The sequence below is a fragment of the Giraffa tippelskirchi genome, chromosome 3 (assembly GCF_054371585.1).
Source record: "Giraffa tippelskirchi isolate mGirTip1 chromosome 3, T2T-mGirTip1v1.2.pri, whole genome shotgun sequence".
NCBI lineage: Eukaryota > Metazoa > Chordata > Mammalia > Artiodactyla > Giraffidae > Giraffa > Giraffa tippelskirchi.
The window spans coordinates 36,290,058-36,314,753 of record NC_137277.1 but is presented as its reverse complement, the minus strand read 5'-3'; the positions used below and the strand labels follow the sequence as shown (position 1 = coordinate 36,314,753).

Genomic DNA, 24,696 nt, shown 5'->3' with positions numbered 1-24,696 from the left:
TGTGATCAAGCAAATGTAGCAAATGATAAAATCAGTGACCCTAAGGAAAGGGTCTATAGACTTTCAATGTACTATACGTGTGACCATTCCAAAAGCTGAACAGTTTTCAAACTAAAAACTTAAGAAAAAAAATAGGCTTTGACCAGTGGCATAAGGTGAAAAAGATGAACTGAACCAATCAGTTCTTAGGAATTTGAACCTAAAAGCATAAAAAGAAACTGCTAGCTCCAAGGGAGGTGGGTGCCCTGCGGAAGTGGCTGGCTGGTGGGATGGCACATGAAGAAGAGAATCCCATCTTTGAGGAAGAAAATGAAGAGATTGGAGGAGGTGCAGAAGGTAGACAGGGTAAAGGAAAGAGACTTTTTTTCTAAAGAATTAAGGTGTATGAGGTATGGGTTTGGAGATGATCAGAATCCTTATACTGAATCAGTAGATATTCTTGAAGACCTTGTCAAAGAGTTTGCTCATAAGGCAAAGTCAATTGGAGGAAGTCATGGTCGGGTACAACTTGAAGATATCGTCTTCTTGATTCAAAGGACCCAAGAAAGTTTGCTAGGCTTAAAGACTTGCTTGCTATGAATGACAATTTGAAACACACTAGAAAAGCATTTGATGAAGCCAACTATGGATCTTGACACCTATTGCACTTTCTGAAGCTTCATTATCTTCTGGGGAAATGATACTTAGTAACTATATTTTCCACAGTAAGGTCCTGATACCTAACCATGTGAATGAAAAACGGAGAACCGCAAAGTTTTCAGGCTTTATTTTCACATCTTCAATTTTACAGTGATATATGAGCCTTCAATTGCCTGCCATTATATTACCATACTTGCATTACTTATTAGATTTTAATGACCACATGTAAGTCAAAGTATCTTTGGTTTGCAAACCACTCAGTTTCTTCTGACTCTTGACCATGTCAATGATGAATTAATATTTATATATGCCATTAATTATATTGGGCCATTGTACATTGTACTGTAGCTATTTAATATGTGAAATCTAAATGGCACCTTTGACTTTGATAGCTAAGATGTGTTTCATGTATTTCTAAAGCTTTCAGACTACGGTAGTGTAAGTTATTAAAAGATAGTGAATTGTTTGTGTTTCTTTTAAGGAGAAAATGATATTAGAAAATACAGCCTTTTGTAGGAATGTTTGTCTTAATATAATTTGTTTTAATACTCTTCTTTAGATAACAAGAGTGATTTAATTTTAATTTTTTGAGAAACTAAAAATATCCTATGAATGTTTCTGTGTTGGAAGACTTACTGGATTAAAAATTTGGGGGGTTTATAATACACTATTCATCATATTTTAAAAGAACTCATTTCCCCAGGTCAGATTAAAACTTCTGAAAGTGCTTTCAGGAGCAGGAATGGCATTGCTGAAAAAGTTGATGGCGGGTAAGCATTTGGGGTCGTGTTTTATTAACATATTTGTTAGTATTTATTGTGAAAACATGTACTTGACTAAAACCATGTGTGGCTATGGAAACCACTTTTGTAGTTCAGGATATACAAATTTTGTGTGTATTTAGCTCATTGTATTATTCCTGCACTTAGCTTAAAGTAAGGGTTAAAATTGCATTTAAAGGGATCACTGGATACTACTCTTCGTGAAACGGAATGTTTTGTGTGCCACTTATAAACATTATCTATGAATCCGTACTTAAGAAGATTTCACTTTCTTAACCTATTAATATAAGGAATAAAATGTGAAAAATTAAAAAGATTAGTTAAAAAAAAAGAAACTGCTAGTTAGCAATAAAGTTGTAGGTGACAGAAAAACATGGCTGGAGTTAAGTGAAAGAAAATGAAAGTTGCTCAGTCACGTTCGACTCTTTGCGACCCCATGGACTGTAGCCCACCAGGCTTCTCTGTCTATGGGATTCTTTAGGCAAGAAAACTGGAGTAGGTTGCCATTCCCTTTTCCAGAGGATATTCCTGACCCAGGGCCATCTGAGCCACCTGCGAAATCCAGCGCAACAACAAACTAGGGAATTCCCCGACAGTCCAGTGGTTAAGACTCCGTGCTTCTGCAGCAGGGCAGCAGGTAGGATCCCTCGTTGGAGAACTAAGATCCTGCATGCTGCAAGGGCAAAAGCAGAAACAAAATAAAAAGTCCCAACAAACTAAAATTATATGCAAATCAAAATTACATGGTGGGAGAAATGGTACATAGCACTGTTTGAAAAACAGCAGCCAAGTATTCTTCCCATCTCTGTAAGCACATGCCAGTTCCCCCATCGGGAGGTGAAGTCTATTTCTCCTGTCTGATATGAACTTGCTTTGACCAAAGAAATGCAGCAGAAGTGACACAGTGCCAGCTCTGGACCTAGGGCTGAAGGTGCCTGACTGCTTTATTCCTGTTGGAGCCTTGAGTCACCATGTAAAGAAGACCTGCTGGAGAGACTGGTCCAGCCAGCTCACAGCTATTCTAGACACCTTAGCTGAGAAGCCACACTTGTTAGTGAAGCCAGCATCATCCTCCAGCTCCAGTCAAGCCGACCCAGCCAACATCTGACAGAGCAAGGATGAGCTGTCCCTGCCAATCCCTTCCTAAATCAGAGTATCATGAGCCAATAAATAAATGGCTATTGTTGTTTTAAGTTAAAGAATTTGAGGGAGGTTTACTATGTAGCCAATAGGGAACACAGCAGACAGTCAGGGACACAGAGATGCCTGTAAGGAGAGTGAAAAACTTTCTGAGTTTTATCATTCCAGGCCATTCCACTGGTAAACTCAAAACAACCCCCACTCCTTTCTTGAGTTAAATTAAGCAGAGGTGGGGAGGGATGGATTGGGAGTTTGGGATTAGCAGATGCAAACTATTATATAGAGAACGGTCCTAAAGTATAGCACAGAGAACTATATGTGATAAACCTTAATGGAAAAGAACATGAAAAATGTATATATATATATAACTGAATCAATTTGCTGTACTGCAGAAATTAACACAACAATGTAAATCAACTATACTTCAGTATATATATTTTTTAAATGAATAAATTAAGCAGGTCTCTGTTCCCTGTAATAGAAAGAGCCAGACACAAATGTCCCCCCCTATCTTTTCTCTCTGCAGATGTTTTCAAAAGAGTCTGATGAATATCTCTTAGTTGTGCTTGTCCCCATTCATTTCCTTATTTATTAACAGCACCTGATTTTTTTCAATGGTTTGTTGTGAAATGCATCATCAAATAAAAGGGGGGATAAAATCATTCATGCAACCTAAATATAATTACAGTGTAAACAACCATCCACTAAGTTTGAAATATAAAACAAAGCCAGTCTTTCCAAAGTCTCTGTTTACTCCTCAACTGCAGTCTCTTCTCTACCTCTCAGCACTAAACACTGTGATGACTTCTGCATTGATCATTTTCTCTTCATTTTTCCGCCTAGATATTCATCCCTAAACATGACTTAGTTTTGAAAATCTGAATAGCAAGCACCAGTGAAGGAGGGTAAGAAAAGGGTGATGCTTCAACTGTTGAAGGAGATGAACTGAACTGTCTCTGGGTCATTGTGTGGGCTTCAGCTTCCCTGAGCATTTACGAGACTTTTATGGGAAAATCATTGAGTAAGACGATGAGTAACACTGGGCATCAGGCTCAGCACCGTTGAGACATGAGGCAGTGCTGCAGCATGGGCCAGGTTTTAGGTGTTCGGCCAGGACAGAGTCAGAAGGAAAGGCTGTTCTGTATCTTCTGTTCATCAGGACTTGCCCTCCAACTCTTCCAAGAGTTCAAAGCGGAGCATTTCTAGACACCATCCACAGCAGGTCAGGCAGCAGGGCACGCAAGAGTGATCAGTGGGTTGATGAAGTTCAGAGAAAAATTTGGGCCAGACTCTCTGAGCATTTTGTTCTTGATTTAAAAGTCTGTATGAGAGTGGGGTGGGGGGGTGGGGGCAATGGTGGTGGTGGCCCTTCACCATTTTGTCTCTCTCTGGGGTTGTACTGCTTCAATCTAATTTGTTTCCTTCTGCATCTAGTGCACAGCTGTCATCCTCAGATCGCCCATCATCCTCAGATTCCTTTCACCTTTCTCCTGTGTCAGATTCCTATTTATGGTATTCCATGCTGGAGGAGGAAATGGCAAACTACTCTGGTATATTTTCCTGGAGAATACCATGGACAGAGGAGCCTGGCGGGCTACAGTCCATGGGGTCACACAGAGTTGGATACGATTGAGTGACTGAGCATGCATGCACACCTTCCTCTTGGTTTACTCTCTTGTTCAAAAAGCACAGCTTCCAGTAGCTTCTTCAGAAAGGATGCATGGGAGGGAAATGCATCCTTGAAATCTTGCCTATCTGAAAATGTCTTTATTATAATACCCTCAAATTTGACTGATAATTTAGTTAAGTGGAGAATTCTAGGTTGGAAATCATTCTGCTTTGACATATTTTTTTTTTAATTTTGCTTTATTTATTTATTTGTTTGGCTGAGCTGAGTCTTCATTGTGGTGAATGGGTTTTCTCTAGTTGCGGTGTATGGGCTCAGTAGCCCTTCAGCATGTGGGATCCTAGTTCCCCAACCAGGGATTGAACCCAAGTCCCCTGTATTGGAAGGTGGATTCTTAACTCCTGGACCAGGGAAGTCCCTGCTTCAGTATTTTGAAGGCATTGCTCTGCTGCTTCCAGTGTTATTCACTGAAGTATGAAAAGCCAAATCTAATTCCTGATCTCCATCTCTTTTTCTCTCTCAAAGATTTTTAAATCTCTCTAACCCTGTGTCCTGAAATTTCATGATGATGTGTCTGGCTGGGTGGGACTCTTTTCATCCTTTTCTCTGGGCATTCGAAGGACCCTTCAGTCTGGAAACTCATGTCCTCGAGCTTGATAAATTTTTCTGTACTGTTTTATTGATGGCTTAGACAGTAAAGAATTTGCCTGCAATGTGGGAGACCTGGGTTTGATCCCTGGGTTGGGAAGATCCCCTGGAGAAGGGAAAGGCTACCCACTCCAGTATTCTGGCCTGGAGAATTCCATGGACTATACAGTTGGAAAGAGTCGGACACAACTGAGCAACTTTCACTTTCACTTTTATCGATGACTACCTCCTGTAAATGTTCTCTGTTCTCTCTGTCTAGAGCGCCTGTTATTCAGATATTGAACCTCCCAGGCTTATACCCTAATAGTCTCATCTTTACTCTCCTATCCATCTCTTCATCTTCTTCAGGATTTTTTTAAGTTTATCTTCCAACTCTTCTATTACATTTTTCAGGTCTACTATCTTGCCTTAATTTTTAAGGCTCTTTTTTATTCTCTTAATATTTATAATTATATAATCTTGTTCTTACAACAGGCCTCTCAGGTGGTTCAGTGGTAAAGAATCTGCCTGCCAATTCAGGAGACATAGGAGACTCGGGTTTGATCCCTGGGTCAGGAAGATCCCCTGGAGAAGGAAATGGCAATCCACTCCAGTATTCTTGCCAAGAAAATCCCATGGACAGAGGAGCCTGGTGGGCTATAGTCCATGGGGTCACAAAGAGTTGGACACGACTAAGTGAGCATGCATACGTGTTCTTACAACATGAATCTGATATATTCTCTTATCTTTAAGAATTTATTAGTGAGAGATTTTTAAAGTATTTATACCCCTGTACCCTGTGTGGTTGTTTTGCTGTGTTTTTTTCTTTTGTTTTTAACTCTTACCTTCAATGTCAGAAGCAGCATCTGATTCTTTTGCAGGGAACTTGCTTCCACTCACATTTTCAACCCATACAAGTGGACTTACCATTTGCTAATTCTTTTGTCCTGAATAACATACTTAACTTGCCTGGTCTTTAGTTTCTTCATCAAGTAAATGAGGATGATGATAGAATCTATTTTATTGGGGTTGTTGAGGATTAAGTAACATTATACAGAGGACACTGATTAAGTGCCTTTTCAAGCTTGGGAAGTCTAAATTGTCCAAGGTTACACATCTAATCATAGAAAACTCAGACTTAGATTTATGATTTGACACATAATTAGTACTCCATAAATTTTACTATTATGTAATAACAGTTTAGAAGAGAGGAGCACACAATCCAAGCTTGGCCAAAGAGATTCAGCACTGGGATTGTTACTGGAATGATTTGAAAGGAAAGACTCTTCTTATTAGGTTATTAAGTTGATAAAACACCATCCCAGAGCTGCTACTAGCCTTCTGTGATGGCTAACGTTTTATGTCAAATTGACTAGGCACTAGCTGGTTAAACCTTATTTCTGGGTGGTCCGTGAAGGTGTTTCCAGAAGAGACTAGCATTTGAATGAGTGGGCTGAGTAAAGCAGAAGGCCCTCCCCAATGTGGGTGGCCTTATCCAATCCACTGAGGGCTGACTAGAACAAAAACGTGTGAAGAGGTTGCACTCTGCCTGACTGTTTAATTTGTCCTCAAGTACTCCTAGTCCCCTAGCCTTCAAACTCAGACTAGAACCTATGCCATCAGCTCTCCAGCTCTCTGGCCTTTGATGCACCATCAGCTCTCTTTAGTCTCCAGCTTACAGACGGCAGATTATGGGACTTCTCAGCCTCCATAATCACATGGGCCAGCACCTTATAATAAATCTCTTTCTAGTATTCATATTCACGTATAATTTATAACAATATATAATTTAAGATTCCCTAATTTATACAGATAAAAATCTGAGGACCATGTCAGTTCAGTTCAGTCACTCAGTCGTGTCCGACTCTCTGTGACCCCATGAATTGCAGCACGCCAGGCCTCCCTGTCCATCACCAACTCCCGGAGTCTATCCAAACCCATGTTCATCGAGTCGGTGATGCCATCCAACCATCTCATCCTCTGTCGTCCCCTTCTCCTCCCGCCCCCAATCCTACCCAGCATCAGGGTCTTTTCCAATGAGTCAACTCTTCGCATCAGGTGGCCAAAGTATTGGAGTTTCAGCTTCAACATCAGACCTTCCAATGAACACCCAGGATTGATCTCTTTTAGGATGGATTGATTGGATCCCCTTGCAGTCCAAGGGACTCTCAAGAGTCTTCTCCAACACCACCGTTCAAAAGCATCAATTCTGCGGCGCTCAGCTTTCTTCAACGTCCAACTCTCACATCCATACATGACCACTGGAAAAACCATAGCCTTGACTAGACGGACTTTTGTTGGCAAAGTAATGTCTCTGCTTTTAAATATGCTATCTAGGTTGGCCATAACCTTCCTTCCAAGGAGTAAGGACCATGTAGGAATGGATAATAAGAGTGTGAGATGATAGTGGAAGGAACATAAAGTTGATCAGGCCAAATTTATTGCTATGGGCTCACTAAGCAGAGATTCTGCATTTAGTCTGCAGCTTGGGAAGTTAGAAAGGGCTCTGACAGTTAGGTTGATTGGCTGAAACATGGGCCAAAAGCGGGGGGGGGGGGCGCAGTGAGTGAATTGGAAATGCTGAACCCACCTTGGTTGAATGTGGAGGAAAGGATTCAAAGGATTAGGGAGATGCGAATGTTACAGGGGATCTGTCATTTATGGCTCACCCACCTGGGAGGGTCTGGAAGACAGCACCACTGCTACTGTGAGAAGTAAACTTGTGAGGGGAGCCTCCTCAGAGCCTGGAGGAGCTCTGAGATTGCTCTTCCCTATTGGCCAGACCTCCCAGTGGGAACTGCAGCCAGTGAACTGGGAAACCTAAAGGCGATGGGAATAGGAGACCCAGGTTCGATCCCTGAGTCAGGAAAATCCCCTCAAGAAGGAAATGGCAACCCACTCCAGTATTCTTGCCTGGGAACCCATGGACAGAGGAGGCTGGCAGGTTACAATCCAGGGGGTCGCATAAGAGTCAGACACGACTTAGTGACTAAACGACAACAACAAAAGGTGACAGGAGTAACCGGATTTCAGGATGGCAAAGACCAAGCGGTAGCACGCAACTGCCCAAAGGCAAGATGGGCTTGATCACCATAATGGATAGCAGAGTCAAAGTAGTAATCAGAAGTATTAATCAGACTCTCGCTGACCTAGTTGGATGGTTGATGGTGGTGTTCCAGAAGTGAAACAGATAGGAAGCCTATTAAATTTGATCTGTATAAGCAAAAGAATTCCAGGTCAAGTGAACAAAATGTTAACTGGAATAATGGTTCGACAGTCAGTTCCCAGACTTGAGCCAGTTTACAGACCCAGAACCCCTTGAATGAAAGGGAGGCCAGTTCCCTTGAGGAAGGACCCTGGTATGCTACCCAAAATTTATGCTGTTGATCTTTCTCCCAGCGTTCCCCTAAGGGGACCTATAGCTTTTAGCAGAGTAACTGTGCATTGGTGGAAAGAAAACAATCAGACTTTTCAAGACTTTGGGACATTGGCTCTGAACTGAAATTAATTCCAGGAGACCCAAAATGTCATTATGAACCCACCAGTCAGAGGAGAGCCTGATGTAAGACAAGAGATCAATGGAGTTTTAACTCAGGTCTGTCTCATAGAGGTTTAGGGGCCCTTGAACCCATCTTGTAGTTATTTCCTCAGTTCCAGAATGCTTAATTGCAATAAATATGCTCAGAAGCTAGCAGAATCCCCTCACTGGTTCCCTGAACTGTGAAATGCTAGCTAGTATGGTGGGAAAAGCCATGTGGAAGCCCCCAGAGCTGCCTCTACATAGGAAGGTAGTAAACCAAAAGCAATACTGCATTCCTGGAGGCATCACAGAGATCAGTGCCACCATCAAGGACGTCAAGGATAAAGGAGTGTTGATCCCCACCACATCCCCATTCAACCTGCCTTTCTGGTCTGTGCAGAAGATGGGTCCTGGAGAATAACAGTGGATTATCGTAAGCTTAACCAGGTGATAACTCTGATAGCAGCTACTGTACCAGAGGTGGTTTCTTTGACTGAGCAAAGTAACACATCTCCTGGCACCTCACCTGCAGCTACTCATCTGGCAAATGCCTTTTTCTTCACCTCATCAAGCACTCTGCTTTAGGTGGCACTGCCAACAATAGACCTTTACTGTCCTACCTCACGGAGAAGGCAATGGCACCCCACTCCAGTACTCTTGCCTGGAAAATCCCATGGATGGAGGAGACTGGTAGGCTACAGCCCATGGGGTCGCTAAGAGTCAGACACGACTGAGCGACTTCACTTTCACTTTTCATTTTCATGCACTGGAGAAGGAAATGGCAACCCACTCCAGTATTCTCGCCTGGAGAATCCCGGGGACGGTGGAGCCTGGTGGGCTGCCGTCTATGGGGTCGCACAGAGTTGGACACGACTGAAGCGACTTAGCAGCAGCAGCAGTCCTACCTCAGGGATATTTCACCTCTCTAGCCTGATGTCATAATTTAGTTCACAGGAATCTTGATCACCTTTCCCTGGGGCTTCCCTGGTGGCTCAGACAGTAAAGAATCTGCCGGCAATGTGGGAGACCCAGGTTCAATCCCTGGGTCAGAAAAATCCCCTGGAAAAATGGATTTTATTCCTTTATGGCAACTCACTCCGGTATTCTTGCCTGGAGAATCCCATGGACAGAAAAGCCTGTCAAGCTACAGTCCATGGGGTTGCAAAGAGTCGGACACGACTGAGCAACTAACACTTCACACACTTCCTTTCCACAAGCTATCACTCTGGTGCACTGCTGCTGCTGCTGCTGCTAAGTCGCTTCAGTCGTGTCCGACTCTGTGCGACCCCATAGACAGAAGCCCACACTACACTGACATTATTCTAGTCAGACTAGTGACTACAGCACTAGTGAGCAAGAAGTAGCAACTACTCTACACTTGGTAAGACTCTTGCCCACCAGAAGGTGGAAAATAAACCCAACAAAAATTCAGCGAGTAGAAGGTAGTTATCAATGTTATCAGCCACATGGCTAGTCAGAGAAATGAGGATTGTTAACTCACAGAGGTTTCCTTCTTATTTTGTTATGATTGTGTGTGAGTTACCTTTTCTTTCCTCTCTTATTTCCTTATTATGCAACATAAGATGTACTGACTTGAGATCATAGTATTTAAGTATTGTTAATTCTACATCATACTGTTTTAAGTTAGAGGATAACAAGGAGAGTAAACATCACTCAGGGGCTTTATCTCTTCTGAGGAAGGGGCTAGTGCATTTTCAGTTGTATTGTGTCCGGTGGAACTAAACCTTTGTTTTTCTTTACTTGGAGATTAGTATGGTTTAAGGAGATACATATGAGTGTCAGCTTAACAGGGGCTGGACTTGTGATGGTTAATTTTATGTGTCAACCGGATTGGGCCACAAGGGTGCCCAGACAGCTGGCTACAAATTATTTCTGGGTGTGCCTGAAGGTGTTCCAAGAGGAGATTAGCTTTTGAATTAGTGGACTGAGGAAAGAAGACGGCCCTCCCCAGTGTGGGTGGGGCTCATCAAATCCACTGAGAGCCCAATAGAACAAAATGGTGGAGGAAGGCTGCATTCACATTCCACCCGATCCTTTGAGTCAGGACTTCAATCTTTTGCTCTCAGCAGTTTGGGTTCTTGGGCCCTCAGACTCAGCCTAGAGTCTATACCATCAGCTCTCTGGCTGTCAGCCTTTGAATTACAGCATCAGCTTTCTGGGTCCCCTTGGCTCTGTTCATCTGGAGAAAACTGACTAATACACTCTCTTTAACAGCTCTCAAGGAGAGTCTATGTGAAAGTAAAACCAACACAAAATAAGAATTAAGAGGTGGAAACAGATTACTCATGATGACGTGAGTGCCCAGATCCAACCTGCCTGAGGTATTACGCGCCCTGACTTTCTAGTGCTATGAATCAATACATTTCTTTCTCTGAAGCCACTTTTAGTTGAGTTTTCATCACTTGCACAGACAAATTGCAACACAATGAGAACATACCATTTTGAACTTAAGTATTTCACTTAATGTATCATTACCATATTTTCATGTTATTAAAATTATACTCCAACATTATTTTCTTTGAAGATGCTTGCTCCTTGGAAGGAAAGTTATGACAAACCTAGACAGCATATTAAAAAGCAAAGACATCACTTTGCCAACAAAGGTCTGTATAGTCAAAGCTGTGGTTTTTCCAGTAGGTATGTATGGATGTGAGTTGGACCATAAAGAAAGCTGAGTGCCGAATAATTGATACTTTCGAGCTGTGGTGCTGGAGAAGACTCTTGAGAGTCCCTGGTAAGGAGATCAAACTAGTCAATCCAAAAGGAAATCAACCCTGAATATTCATTGGAAAGACTCATGCTGAAGCTGAAGCTGCAATACTTTGGCCACCTGTTGTGAAGAACTGACTCATTGGAAAAGTCTCTGATGCTGGGAAAGATTGAACGCAAAGGAGTAGGGTGCTGCAGAGGATGAGATAGTTAGATAGCATCACCGACTCAATGGACATGAATTTGAGCAAACTCCCAGAGATAGTGGAGGACAGGGAAGCCTGGCATGCTGCCATCCATGCGGTCGCAGCAAGTCGGACACGACTTAGTGACTGAACAATAACAACAAATCAGAACTAAGAGACACTCAACAATTTCCACACAAGTTTTAACCCTCACTGTTGAGATACTTTTTTTTCCCCCAACCCTTTCGAGTATTTTTGAGGCTCCACCTTCCTGAAGATTGCCCCCAGACTCAGGAAGAACAAGTAGGTAAATCCTTCAAACAGACAGAAATGACAGCAGTGATAGCCACCTAACTCCATGTGTGAATATCTACTCGTAACTGTTCTGTTATTGGAGACACGGCAGTGGCGGGGGTGGGGTGGGGGGTGGGGTCAGGTTCAAGGGAAACTCCCTTTTATTCTTGAATAGCAACAATAAAGTTTAAGTAAGCAAAGATGAACAGGATTTATACTCAAAGAGCTCAAGTAGGAATTCTGCAAGCAACAAAGTTCTTCCTTTGTTGCGACATTTATCTTTTGCAAGGAGGGTAGAACTTTGTGGTTATTTGTTTAATATGAAGTCTGTCATCGCCATCTTCTTCTCCAAAAAGAAGAAAAAAAAAACAATTTTATGACTAATGTCAGGGAGGTTTTCTGCTTATAAACAGGAATTTAAACAGTGTTTCCTGAGAGTCATAGAGTAGGAGTATTTTGAGTACCGGTCCTACAAATCCACTTAAACCAGCTTACATTTGTGAAGGAAATTGTATTTTAAGGACCTGGAGTTAGCCACAGAACTCAAGGGCAGAGATCTGGCTGGTCCTCAAAAACAGGCTCAAGAGTTTGGAATCAGGGACTAGAGTGCTTCCGGAGACACCGGAAGTCCTGTTTATCTCATCAGTCTGAGCTGAAGTCTCAGCCTTACTTCCAAATTCCTAGGAAGGACTGTCCAGCCACATTCAGGTACTTATCTCTAAAGCAATCAACCTCACCCAAGAAAAGGGTGTGAACCTGAGGATTCGGGGAGGTCAAATTCCCAGATACCTGGCATTGGGAGCAGAGCAATAGATAAATGAGTCCTTCGGGTGACTCAGAGCCCCTAAGCCTCACAGAAGAAAAAGCTTATCGTTTAGTCGATAAGTTGTGTCTGACTCTGCGACCCCATGGACTGCAGCATGCCAGGCTTCCCTGTCCTTCACTATCTCCCGGAGTTTGCTCAAACTCATGTCCATTGAGTCAGTAATGCCATCCAACCATCTCATCCTCTGCAGCCCCCTACTCCTTTTGCCTTCAATCTTTCCCAGCATCAGGGTCTTTTCCAAAAAAAAAAGCTTAGAGGAGGGAACAAAAATGGGGAGGGGGCAGACTTCCTGATTTGGTCAAATATTCTAGACATTCCCTTTTGGGTGGAGGAGGCTGGATTGAGTCCTGGCATCCTGGCTATCTCCATATTTAGCAACCAGGTGCAGGCAGTGCCCCCTGGGTCAGGATTCTGACCATGGCCATCTTCTCTTCACATAACCATCCTTGGCAAAGCTCATCTATTTCCTATGCCTTGAAACACCATCTATATGTTGACTGTTGTTGTTTGGTTTCTAAGTCGTGTCCAAATTTTGCAACCATGGACTACAGCACGCCAGGCTCCCATGTCCTTCACTATCTCTCAGAGTTTGCTCAAGTTCATGTCCACTGAGTTGGTGTTGCCATCCAACTAACTCATCTTCGGTCGTCCCCTTCTCCTCCTGCCCTCAATCTTTCCCAGCATCATCAGGGTCTTTTCCAATGAGTTGGCTCCTCATATCAGGTGGCCAAAGTATTAGAGCTTAAGCTTCAGCATCAGTCCTTCTAATGAATATTCAGGGCTGATTTTCCTTAGGATTGACTGGTTTGATCTTCTTGCTGTCCAAGGGACTCTCAAGAGTCTTCTCCAGCACCACAATTCTTTCAGTTGATGAAAGCATCAATTCTTCAGCTCTCAGCCTTCTTTATGGTCCAACTCTCACATTGGTACATTACTATTGGAAAAACCATAGCTTTGACTGTATAGACCTTTGTTAGCAAAGTGATGTCTCTGCTTTTTAATATGCTGTCTATGTCATAGCTTTCCTTCCAAGAAGAGTCTTTTAACTTCATGGTTGCAGTCACTGTCCACAGTGATTTTGGCACCCAATATTTAGACAGCAGAGTCATCCATATAGCAGGACATAAGCCTAGAGGCACTGGGAGCCAACACATATGAAAACCTTCTGGGAATGGATCCAGCCATGAGAATCCTAAATAATTCAGATTAATTGGCTTTGGTGTGGTAAATGAAACAGATGCAGGTCAGAGGAGGTGGGGAAAGGTGGACAAATTAGGGTCCTGCTGCAATAGCCCAGACAACTTCAACAGGGGAAAAAGATCATGGAGATGCAGGGATACTGAAGAATTCAAGAGACATTTAAGAGATAAAATCAACAAGGCTTAGAAAAGGAGAGGAGACAAGAGTAACTTCTAGATTTTGACATGCATAACTAATATCTGATGAAGATGATTCAGAGGTTGGGAACATTGGAATAGGATCAGGTTTTGGGAGGAAGATCATGAGTTCAAGTTGAATGTATTGAGACTGATGAGTCTTTTAATATTGAAAAGATGATACACAGCAGGCAACTGTGTACAGGGAACCTCGGTGGAGAGGTATGGGCTGGAGGTATAAATGTAATCTTATTAAAATTAATTTATTTTTAATTGGAGGATAATTGCTTTACAATATTGTGTTGGTTTCTGACATATATCAACATGAATCAGCCATATATATATATATATATATATATATATGTCTTCTCCCTCTTGAACCTCCCTCCCACCTCCCACCCCATCCCATCCCTCTAGGTATCACAGAGTACCGGTTTGAGCTCCCTGTGTCATACAGTAAATTTCCACTGCCTATCTAATTTTACATATGGTAATATGTATGTTTCAATGCTATTCTCTCAATTCGTCCCACCCTCTCCCTTCCCCTGCTGTGTCCACAAGTCTGTTCTCTATGTCTGCATCTCCACTGCTGCCCTGCAACTAGGTTCATCCGTACCATCTTTCTAGATTCCATATGTATGTGTTAATACATGATATTTGTCTTTCTCTTTCTGACTTACTTCATTCTGTATAATAGGCTCTAGGTTCATCCACCTTATTAGAACTGAGTCAAATACATTGCTTTTTATGGCTGAGTAATATTCCATTGCGTATATATACCCCAGTTTCTTTATCCATTTATCCGTTGACGGATGTCTAGGCTGCTTCCATGTCCTGGCTACTCTACATAGTGCTGTGATAAACACTAGGGTGCATGTGTCTTTTTAAATCATGGTTTCCTCAGGGCATATGCCCAGCAGTGGGACTGTTGGGTTATATGGTAGTTTTATTCCTAGTTTTTTAAGGAATCTCTATACTATTCTCCATAGTAACTGTATCAATTGCTGGCGAGGGTGTGGAGTAAAGGGAACCTTCTTGCACTGTTGGTGGGAATTAAAACTAAATGTAATCTTAATCCTTGTTGCCATGCAGTGCTCTAGTCCACCCCCGACTTCCATCAGAGCCCCTTGACTGTGTTGCCTAATCCACTGGTCTCCTCCAATCTACTGACATGGAAACTACAGTGAATGGTTCGGAATGTCACTCCCCAGTATGGAATCCTTTCCGTTAATTTCATGATAGAATTTCCCAGCAGGGCACAGATTCTTGGTATTTGCCTGACTACATCAGACTGGACACAACAGAAGGTCAGATAATAATCAACCTGACACTGGTATAAAAGGGCAGGATTCAATAGGGCACAATAAAAAAATCTCTTTATTCCTTTTTTTAAAAGAAAAAATGTATATATAGGGCTTCCCTCGTGACTCAGCCTGCCAATGCAGGAGACCCGGGTTCAATCTCTGGTCCAGGAAGATTGCACATGCTGCGAAGCAACTGAGCCCATGCACCACAACTACTGAGCCTGTGGTCTAGGACCTGAAAGCCCAACTACTGAGGCCACTTGATGGTGCCCTAGTGCCAGTGCTCCGCAACGAGAGAAGCTACTGCAATGAGAAGCCCACACACCACAACTAGAGAGTAGCCCCTGCTCTCCATAATTAGAGAAAGCCTGTGCAGCAATGAAGACCCAGTACAGTCAAAAATAAATTTAAAAAATTATTTTCAAATATGTATATATAAATCCCACTTTGTTTTTTTATTATTTCAAAATTATTTTTATTTATTTGGCTGTGCCAGGTCTTGGTTGCAGCATGAGAATTCTTATTAATCGTTGCAGCATGTGGGATCTAGTTCACTGACCAGAGATTAAATCTGGGCCCCCTGCATTGGGAGCACAAGTCTTAGCCACTGGACCACCAGGGAATCCCCAAATCTCTTTCTTCTTAACCTTCCACTGTTCTCAGACCTGCTGTGTAGTATCTCCCTTCTGGACCTCTGGATTATATTACCACCTGTAGCTTTCTTTTAAATTGTTATCAAAATATAAGATACATATAGAAAAGTATACATATCATGTATATACAGTCCAGTGAATTTTCACAAACTGAATAGACTTGTATAAGTAGCATCTGAGATCCTATAGCCATTGTGTTACTTTGGCTGTTGGAATTACGATAATTTCAGATATTAAAAGGCCTAGTCTAATCTATTACTAAATTTGCATTTCTCATCCAATTCAAAGCATATTCACTTCCTCCTAGTTCAGGTTTGAGACTCAGAAACCGTACAAAAAGGAAAATGGAGGGAGTAGTCTATAACTTTAAATATTTTCTTTCTGGTTTTTCCCTTCCTTCCTCTCACCTACCTATACTGCTCTGGCTTCTCCAGAATCAGGATGAGGAAAAGGATGAAAGGTGAAAGAGCAAAGATCAGGTACCTTTCTGTGTACCTCCCCAATCTCCAGATGGTGTAACTCAAATTATTCCAAGAAATCTTTCTCCACACTTTCCTCATATTCAGGAAGCAGCACAAGGCAGCCTCCTTTTTGTGGCTTAACCAGCATCCACCTAGGAACGAGAGGGGGGATCCTCTTGGAAAGCACCCCAAGCCTTACTTTTATTTTTTGGCTGGCTGCACCATACAACATGTGAGATCTTAGTTCCCTGACCAGGGATCCAACTTGCACCCCCTGCATTGGAAGCATGGAGTCTTAACCACTGGATCACCAGGGAAATCCCAAAAGCACCCCAGGTTTTTACAAATGGTTCTTTCCATACCACCTAACCTGGCTACACTGGGCCACCAACTCTTCAAAAAAATGACTGTACACTTTCTTCCTGATTAATCCCTTTCTTCTGTTAAATATAGATTGGTATAGAAGAATTACAATTCATAAGTAAAATATAGATTGGTATAGAAGAATTACAATTCATAAGTACAAAAGCAAGGACAGAACATCACCATTTTATAATCCCTGATGAAACAACAGATCTAGGTAATAGCCGTAACAACTAGTAAAATCATGAGGTAAATGGTCAACACGGCACTCTACAGTAGACGGATCAAGCTGATAACCTACTCTGTTACTACATATTAATATATGTTAATTTATTGAATAGCAACATATATATAGTGTGTGTGTTTGGTTGCTAGCAGTATATTGGCATAAGGATAGATGTATAAATCACTGGAATAGAGTACAGATATAGACCCACATATATATAGTCAATTGATCATGAACAAAGATTCTGAGGTAATTTAGGACAGTTTTTTCAACAAAAGATTAGTCTTCTCAACAAAAGGTCCTAGAATAATTGGATGTATGTGCATGCTCAGTCATGTCCGACTCTTTGCGACCCCATGGACTGTAACCCGCCAGGCTCCTCTGTCCACGGAATTTTCCAGGCAAGAATACTAGAGCAGGTTGCCATTTCCTTCTCCAGAGGATATTCCCGACCCAGGGATCAAACCTGTGTCTCTTGCATCTCCTGCATTGGCAGGCAGATTCTTCAGCACTGAGCCACCTGGGAAGCCCAGAATAATTGGATATCCTTATGCAACCCACTTCAGTCTTCTTGCCTGGAGAATTCCATGGATAGAGAAGCCTGGCAGGCTACGCTCTATGGGGTCACAAAGAGTTAGACACGACTAAGCAACTAAAACACACACACACACACACACACACACACACATACACACACATACGATGCAAAAGAATGGATCTCAACTCTTACCTCATACCATACACAAAAATAACTCAAAATAAATTATAAGCTTCAGTAATAACTGAAACTATAATATGTTTAGACAAAAAACATAGGAAAATTTTTCAATTTTGATTTGGGTAAAGTTTTCTTAGGTTAAGACAAAAAACATATCAACTATGAAAGAAAAAAACTGATAAATCAGACTTCATCAAAATTAAAAACTTCAAAAGACACTATTAAGACAATGAAGATGCCACCGCCGAGACCAAGATGACCACAAGAATCGCAGCCTTCCTTAAGAATGTCTGGGCCAAGGAACCAGTGCTAGTGGCATCCTTCACCATTGGGGGGCCTTGCTGTAATTCTTCCCGCACTCAGTCCCTACACCAAGTACTCACTCACGATCAACCAGGCCACACCCTACAACTACCCAGGGAAAGGCCCCCTCCCCAATGGCACCAAATAAATATGTGAAAACCACACACACACACACACACACACAAAAGACAATGAAGAGACATGCCACAGACTGGGAGAAAATATCTGTAAAACATATATCTAATAAAAGAATTGCATCCAGAATATATAAAGAACTTTTACAATTCCATAATAAGAAGACAAACAACATAATAAAACAAAATAGGTCAAATATTTTAACAGACACATAACCAAAGAAGACATATGAATGGCACACAAGCATATGAAAGGATGTTCAAGATCATCAGTCATCAGAGAAATGCAAATTAAAACCGGAATGACTAAACCTTAAAAGACTGTCAATACCAAATGTCAGTGAGGATGCAGAGCAACTAGAACATTGCTGGTGGGAAAGTCAAATGGTACAACTACTTTGGAAAACAATTTCACAGTTTCTTATGAAGTTAAACATATAATTACCATATGACTCAGCAATTTCACCCCATGTGTTTATCCAAGAGAAATGAAAACATGTGTCCACACAAAGCCTTGATGATGTATATTCATAGAAGCATTAAATCATGTTCAAAGCAGAATTATTCATAAAGCCCCAAGTTGGAAACAATCCAAACATACATCAACAGGTAACTGAATAAACCAATTGTGGCATTTCTATAGACTAGATTATTACTCAGAAAAAAAAAGTGTCCAAAAAAAGGAATGAATTGAAGATGAAATAGATGATACACTTCCTCCTCTACTTCCCACTAAGTACAGCTAAAAACTATGAACATCATACATAAGAAAAAAAATTAAGAAGACTCTAAAAGGTAGAGATAATAAAACAGACCAGCTAGGCACCTTGGGAACAACATGGCAGTGAGTTTCCTAGGTTTTCTTTTTGCCTCACATAGCTCAGTCTGGACGCTGGAGAAGCTACCAACCTGGAACACCAATGGGCACAAACAAAATAATCCCCAAGAAATCTATCTGGTCAAAAGAATAGAAAAGGGGCAAATCAGCAAGACAAAAACCTCCTTCCTTCCTTCCTATTCCAGCCAAACACCAAGGGAAGAACCACAGCCCCATCACCATTCCTATCAGCTGAATGAGGAACCCAGACTTCCATGCTTTTTCTTTTTTTTAAAACATTTATTACTCATTTATTTAGCTGCACCTGGATCTTAGTAGCGGTACATAGGATCTTCAATCTTTGTTGCAGCAGGTGGGTTCTGTAGTTGTGGCATTCAGGATATTTATTTTAGTTGTGGCATGTGAACTCTCAGGTGTGGCATGTAATATCCAGTTCCCTGACTAGGGATTGAATCCAGGGCCCCTGCATTGGAAATGTGGAGTCTTAGCCACTGGACCACCAGGGAAGTCCCTAGACTTCCATTCTTGCCTGGCTGTAACAAGGTACCTCTAATAGGTACTGCTGGGGTGGTATGGGAGAAGACGTGGTAGAGATCTAGGACTTTCATCCCTATTTGGTATCGATGGAGCCTCCCTTCACAAGGTGATCACAGACTCCCATACCCACCCAGTGATAACCAGGTGCCACTCCCACTCCCCACCAGACTCAGAGGAGGCCAAGGGCATTGGTAGAGTAGATTAAAAAACATGACTCAACTAGATGCAAGAACACTATGCTGAGTAAGAAAAAAAATAAGCCAGTCTCAAAAGGCCATATACTATTCATTCCATTTGTATAATATTCTAGAAATGACAAAATTACAGAGATGGAGAACAGATTCGTTGGTTGCCAAGGGTCAGGGATGTTGAAGGGAAGAGGGAGAATGTGAAACCAGGGAGGATGAGTGCATGCATGCTCAGTCATAGCTGACTCTTTGTGATCGAACCCTAGCATCTCCTGCATTGGCAGGAGGATTCTTTACACTACATCACCTGGGAAGCCCCGAAACTGGGAGACCTCTGGGTTAAGGGAACAGTTATGTATCTCACTTGCAGTGGTGGTTACACAAATCTTCACATATGATGAAATGGTAGACTACTATACATACCTATTGTACCAGTGTTAATTTCTGGGTTTTGATCTTGTACTATAGTTAACATTAAGGACCTCTTTGCAGTTTCCTGTGAACCTATAAATATTTCAAAATAAAAGGTTTTTAAAAAGGAATGAACTAATGATATCCATAATAAAGTAGACATCACAAAGACATTATGTTGAGTGGATAAAGCTATATATATATATGTGTGTGTGTGTGCATTTTTTTAAATATGATTCCATTTATATAACTCTAGAAAAGAGAAATCTAATCTATGGTGACTGAAAGCGAACCAGTGGTTGCCTGGGGCTAAGGAGGTTGACAGGTGTGGGGCACAAAAGAACATTTTAGGTTAATAAAAATGTTCCATATATTTATGTGGTCACAGATAGAAGGTCAAAACTCATGGGAATTTACACTTAAAATGAATGCATTTTATCATACCTAAACTATTCCTCATTAAAGCTGATTTAAGATCACAATAAAATGAAAGAAGATTATCAAATCAAAGAAAAAAGAAAATATTTTAATGTACAGTAAGATATTAAATTTTATGTTTTCATTATAAAATATGGCATTTTTTTGGCCATTTGAGTATAAGATAGATGAGAAAGTCACATCCAATTGTAATACCCAATATTTACATAAAAGCCTTGCTAACACTGACACTTTACATAGGTCTTCCAGGTAATATTTGGACATTGTATACCCTCAGATCATCCTCAAAGACTGAGAGTTGGAGCCTTCAGAAAGGCACATATGTTGATCAATTACTTCACTAGCTGTGTATGGTGTAGCCCACCTGAAGCCAGAAAGTGACCACAGTTGCACAAATATAATGGAGGGGAAGTGATGCTTCAGTATAAGGGTTTCTTACTATAATCCACTCTGATTATGAGACAGAGAGGGTGAGATCTAGCCACCGCCTGAAACAGTCAACAGTGCACAGAAGTACAGAGTCACCACCATATAACCCCAGAGACAACCCTCAATTTAAAACTTTTCAAACAAAGTGCAAATTATTGACGACAAAAACTCTACACTATCTTCACAGTTTTCCTGTAAATCTAAAACTATTATAAAATTAAAGTTTATCTTCTTTTAAAAAGAACTTAAGTAAGTAAGTGAAGTCGCTCAGTCATGTCCGACTCTTTGCGACCCCATGGACTGTAGCCTACCAGGCTCCTCTGTCCATGGGATTTTCCAGGCAAGAATACTGGAGTGGGTTGCCATTTCCTTCTCCAGGAGAGCTTCCAGACCCAGGCATTGAACCCGGGTCTCCCACATTAAGCAGACGCTTTACCATCTGAGCCATCAGGGAAGTCCGGAAAAAAAAGAACTTATTCCTTTATAAAATAACCCACTGAACTTTATATACAAATACTGTTGACACTGCGACCTGAGCAGGAGTTGTGACATTTTTGAAACATGAATTGGTGAAACCTTCATGACGTCACCAGCTTTACATGCTGCTTTTTGATGTTAGGTGGAGACTACAAAAGTGTTCACAGATGAATGCTCTAGAGTGGATTTGTGGAAGAGAGACTTAGAAAACCACACTCAAAATACACCCCCCAAAACCTATCAGTTAACTATTGCTGCTGCTCATAAAAATGCTTTTAGATGCCAGGAACGATGGAAAAGATAACCAATACTACTATAAAAATAACATAAACTTGTTGACCAGTGGACAGTTGCTCTCTGCCTATTGATGAAAAGATCTGGAATAATAACTGTCAACAAATACAAATTGAATGAGAGAGGCCACATTAAGGAGATCTACTTTTTTCTTTACTGAAGTATGGTTCATTTACAATGTTATGTTAATTTCTGCTACACAGCAAAGTGATTCACTTATACATAAAATGTATTCTTTTTCATATTCTTTCCCATTAAGGTTTATCAGAGGATACTGAATATAGTTCCCTGTGCTATGCAGTAGGGCCGTGTTGTTTATCCATCCTATAAATAATAGTTTGCCTCTAACCCCAAACTCCCAGTCCTTCCCTCTTCCACCCCCGCTCTTGGCAGCCACAAGCCTGTTCTCTATGTCTATGAGTCTATTTCTGCTTCGAAGACACACTGATTCGTAAGGAGACTTACTTTAAAGTAGCTCATCTAAGCCAGCTGGTGGACAGAACTGTCCTGCCACCCCTCCGAAGCTAGGCAGGTAGGCACTGGGACAAAATCCACCCCCTCCAAAAAAAAAATACCTACCACAGTTGTTCAGAAAAGAAAAAAAAAAAAAACCACCCAGAATTTCTACTGCCAATTATATATAGGAGGAAAGAGGAAATATTAAATAGTGACTCAAAGTGAAAATATAAGGCCAGTCACTGGGCAGTCTTCCCATACCCAAATGCAATGCCTTTTAAACTAACTGACTCACCCAGAGAGTTTCTAGAAATAGGAAAAAAGTCAGGACATGCCAGGTTCCCGCCCCTGAGAGGAGAAAGTCCCAGCAATTAAGAAAAGAGTACCAGGACTTCCCTGGTGATCCAGTGGCTAAGATTCCGAGCTCCCACTGCAGGGGGCCCTGGTCTGATCTCTGGTCAGGGAACTAGATCCCACTTGGCACAACTGTGGGTTTGCATGCCAAAACAAAGATCAAAGATCCTGTGCACCACAACTAAAGACCAGGCACAGTCAAATAAATAAAAATAAATATTTTAAAAGGAAGAGTATAACCTGGAAAAGGACCCTAGAAAGAGAGTGAGAAATCCATATCCAAACAGACTTATACAGATTCTAGGCTGCCTGGGGAGAATGGTGCTCACAGGCTGGCATCATGTGATAAGTCACTATCTCTTGAACTCAGATTACAGGCGCCCAGGTGCTCCAGCCTACAGACTATCACTGCCCTACACTTCACATTATTAGGATTCTTTGTATCCATGTATCAGAAAGTCGATTCAAAGTGGCTTTTAAAAAAGGAAAAGACATTGATTGGTTCCTGTAGTCTGAAAAGTCAGGAGCAATCTGACCTCAAATGTGGCTAAATCATGGGGTTCAAACAATACCATCAGGACTCAGTGTCTCCCTCCATGATTCAGCTTTGCTTTCCTTGACGTTGGCTATATTCTCTGTTAGGTTTTCTTTAAGTGGAGGCCACTGCCATCAACAGGCCTATAGTCTGCAAGTTTGGGAGCCACCATGGAAACACAGAGACTTCATTCTTTCCATTTCCATCCAAATTCCAGAAGCAAGCATCTTTGGCTCTGATTAGCCCAGCCTAGGTCATGTGTCCACTTCTTAAGCAATCACTGCCCAAGAGGATATGTTACTGTCATTGACTAGTGTTCAATGGGTCACTTATTAGTAGACAAGAATCAAAATCATTAGGCAACCTGAGTTTCACCAACAATCCACATCTGAGTAAGAGCAACAACAGTCAACACACACACAACAGCGAGGCCTCTCTGGTAGACTGAGCAGTCTTTTAGAGTTTGTTCTCCTCAAGATAATAATAACAAGCATTATACTTTAAAAAGCTTCCCTGAGGAGTCTGGAATTACTATGAGCTAATATATGTAAAAAGCACTTACAAGAAAGTCTGACCCAATGTAAATATTACAGAACTGTTAACTATCATCATGGAAGAAGGATCCTGGAGAAGGAAAAACATCATAACAAGCAGGGTAGAGGTATAGAATAGTTTCAATACTGCTGAAAGGAGGAACTTCCCTGGTGGTCCGGTGGTTGAGACTCCACACATCCACTGTAGGGGGCACGGGTTTGATCCCTGGTTGGGGAACTGAGATCCTGCATGCCACAGAGTGGTGTGGCCAAAAAAAAAAAAAAAAAATTGAAAGGAGTGTAACCTAATTTTGTAACAAACTGGTAAAACAGGCTATATTGGTTAAACTACTTTTTGCTTCTTTGATCCAGAGTTTGCCACATGATTGTTTTAAAATATCTTTTCAGTCATCTCTACAAGGGGATTTGGGAGTGAATAAATACTCAATACTGATTACAAGATGGTGGACTGATAGATTCTGGAGTCCACTCTCCTACAGCAAACTCTACCCATAATGGAAATGAATCTGAAAAAAAATGCGCACGCATACACACACACACACACACACACACACCCTTAGATCACTTTGCTGTACACCTGAAACTAACACAACATTGTACATCAACTAAAGTTCAATTTAAAAAATAAAAGAATAAATAAAATAACGGATGATTTTTTTAAAAGTCAAATGGCTCCAGGGTATGTTGGGAGCAATTAGCTCAGGTCCCCAGAAAGGCTCAGAAATTAGAGCTCCAGTGATCCCTGAAGACACGGGTGCAGGTTAAGACTGAACACAGTAAGACTGACTGAAAATCTGTATGAAAAGCAAGCAAACAGCCTCCATTAATCCCTGGGTTAATGAACTGGGGCTCAAGTTCATCAGAGAGAAATTTCTGGTGGCACAAACGATCGCAAAAAATTTTTAGACTACATGGAGATAGCTAATATTAAGTCTTTCAACCGATCCTGTCTTTATTTAAAATTCTGATATTTTGTTGACTGTTAATTTTTTGCACTAACTGATTTTTTTCAAATATTGCATTCAAATACTATTTACCTTGATTACCAGGTTTTGAGGCACCCAAGCTAAGTGCCTCACTTCCCTCTTTCTAGTCCTCACCTAGGTTACTGCCTTGTCAAACCTTTAGCACAAATCTGTTTCAAGGAATAGCTTTGGGTTAGTGATCGCTTTTAAACATGGTCCAACACAGGGTGGAGCAGAGATTCATCAGCAGTGGACAAGACATGAAAATCACCTAGAAATCAGTGTGAATAAGAAATCTGGGGCTTTCCTGGT

The 24,696-nt window shown here is 41.4% G+C and overlaps 1 long non-coding RNA gene and 1 pseudogene across 1 annotated transcript in view; one reads left to right on the top strand and one right to left on the bottom strand.

Annotated features, from left to right (window-relative positions):
• LOC145541703 (uncharacterized) overlaps positions 1 to 24,696 on the bottom strand; it is a 109,059-nt gene that overhangs the window by 62,032 nt on the left and 22,331 nt on the right. The window lies entirely within an intron of this gene.
• LOC145541701 (transcription initiation factor TFIID subunit 13 pseudogene) lies at positions 270 to 635 on the top strand (annotated as a pseudogene).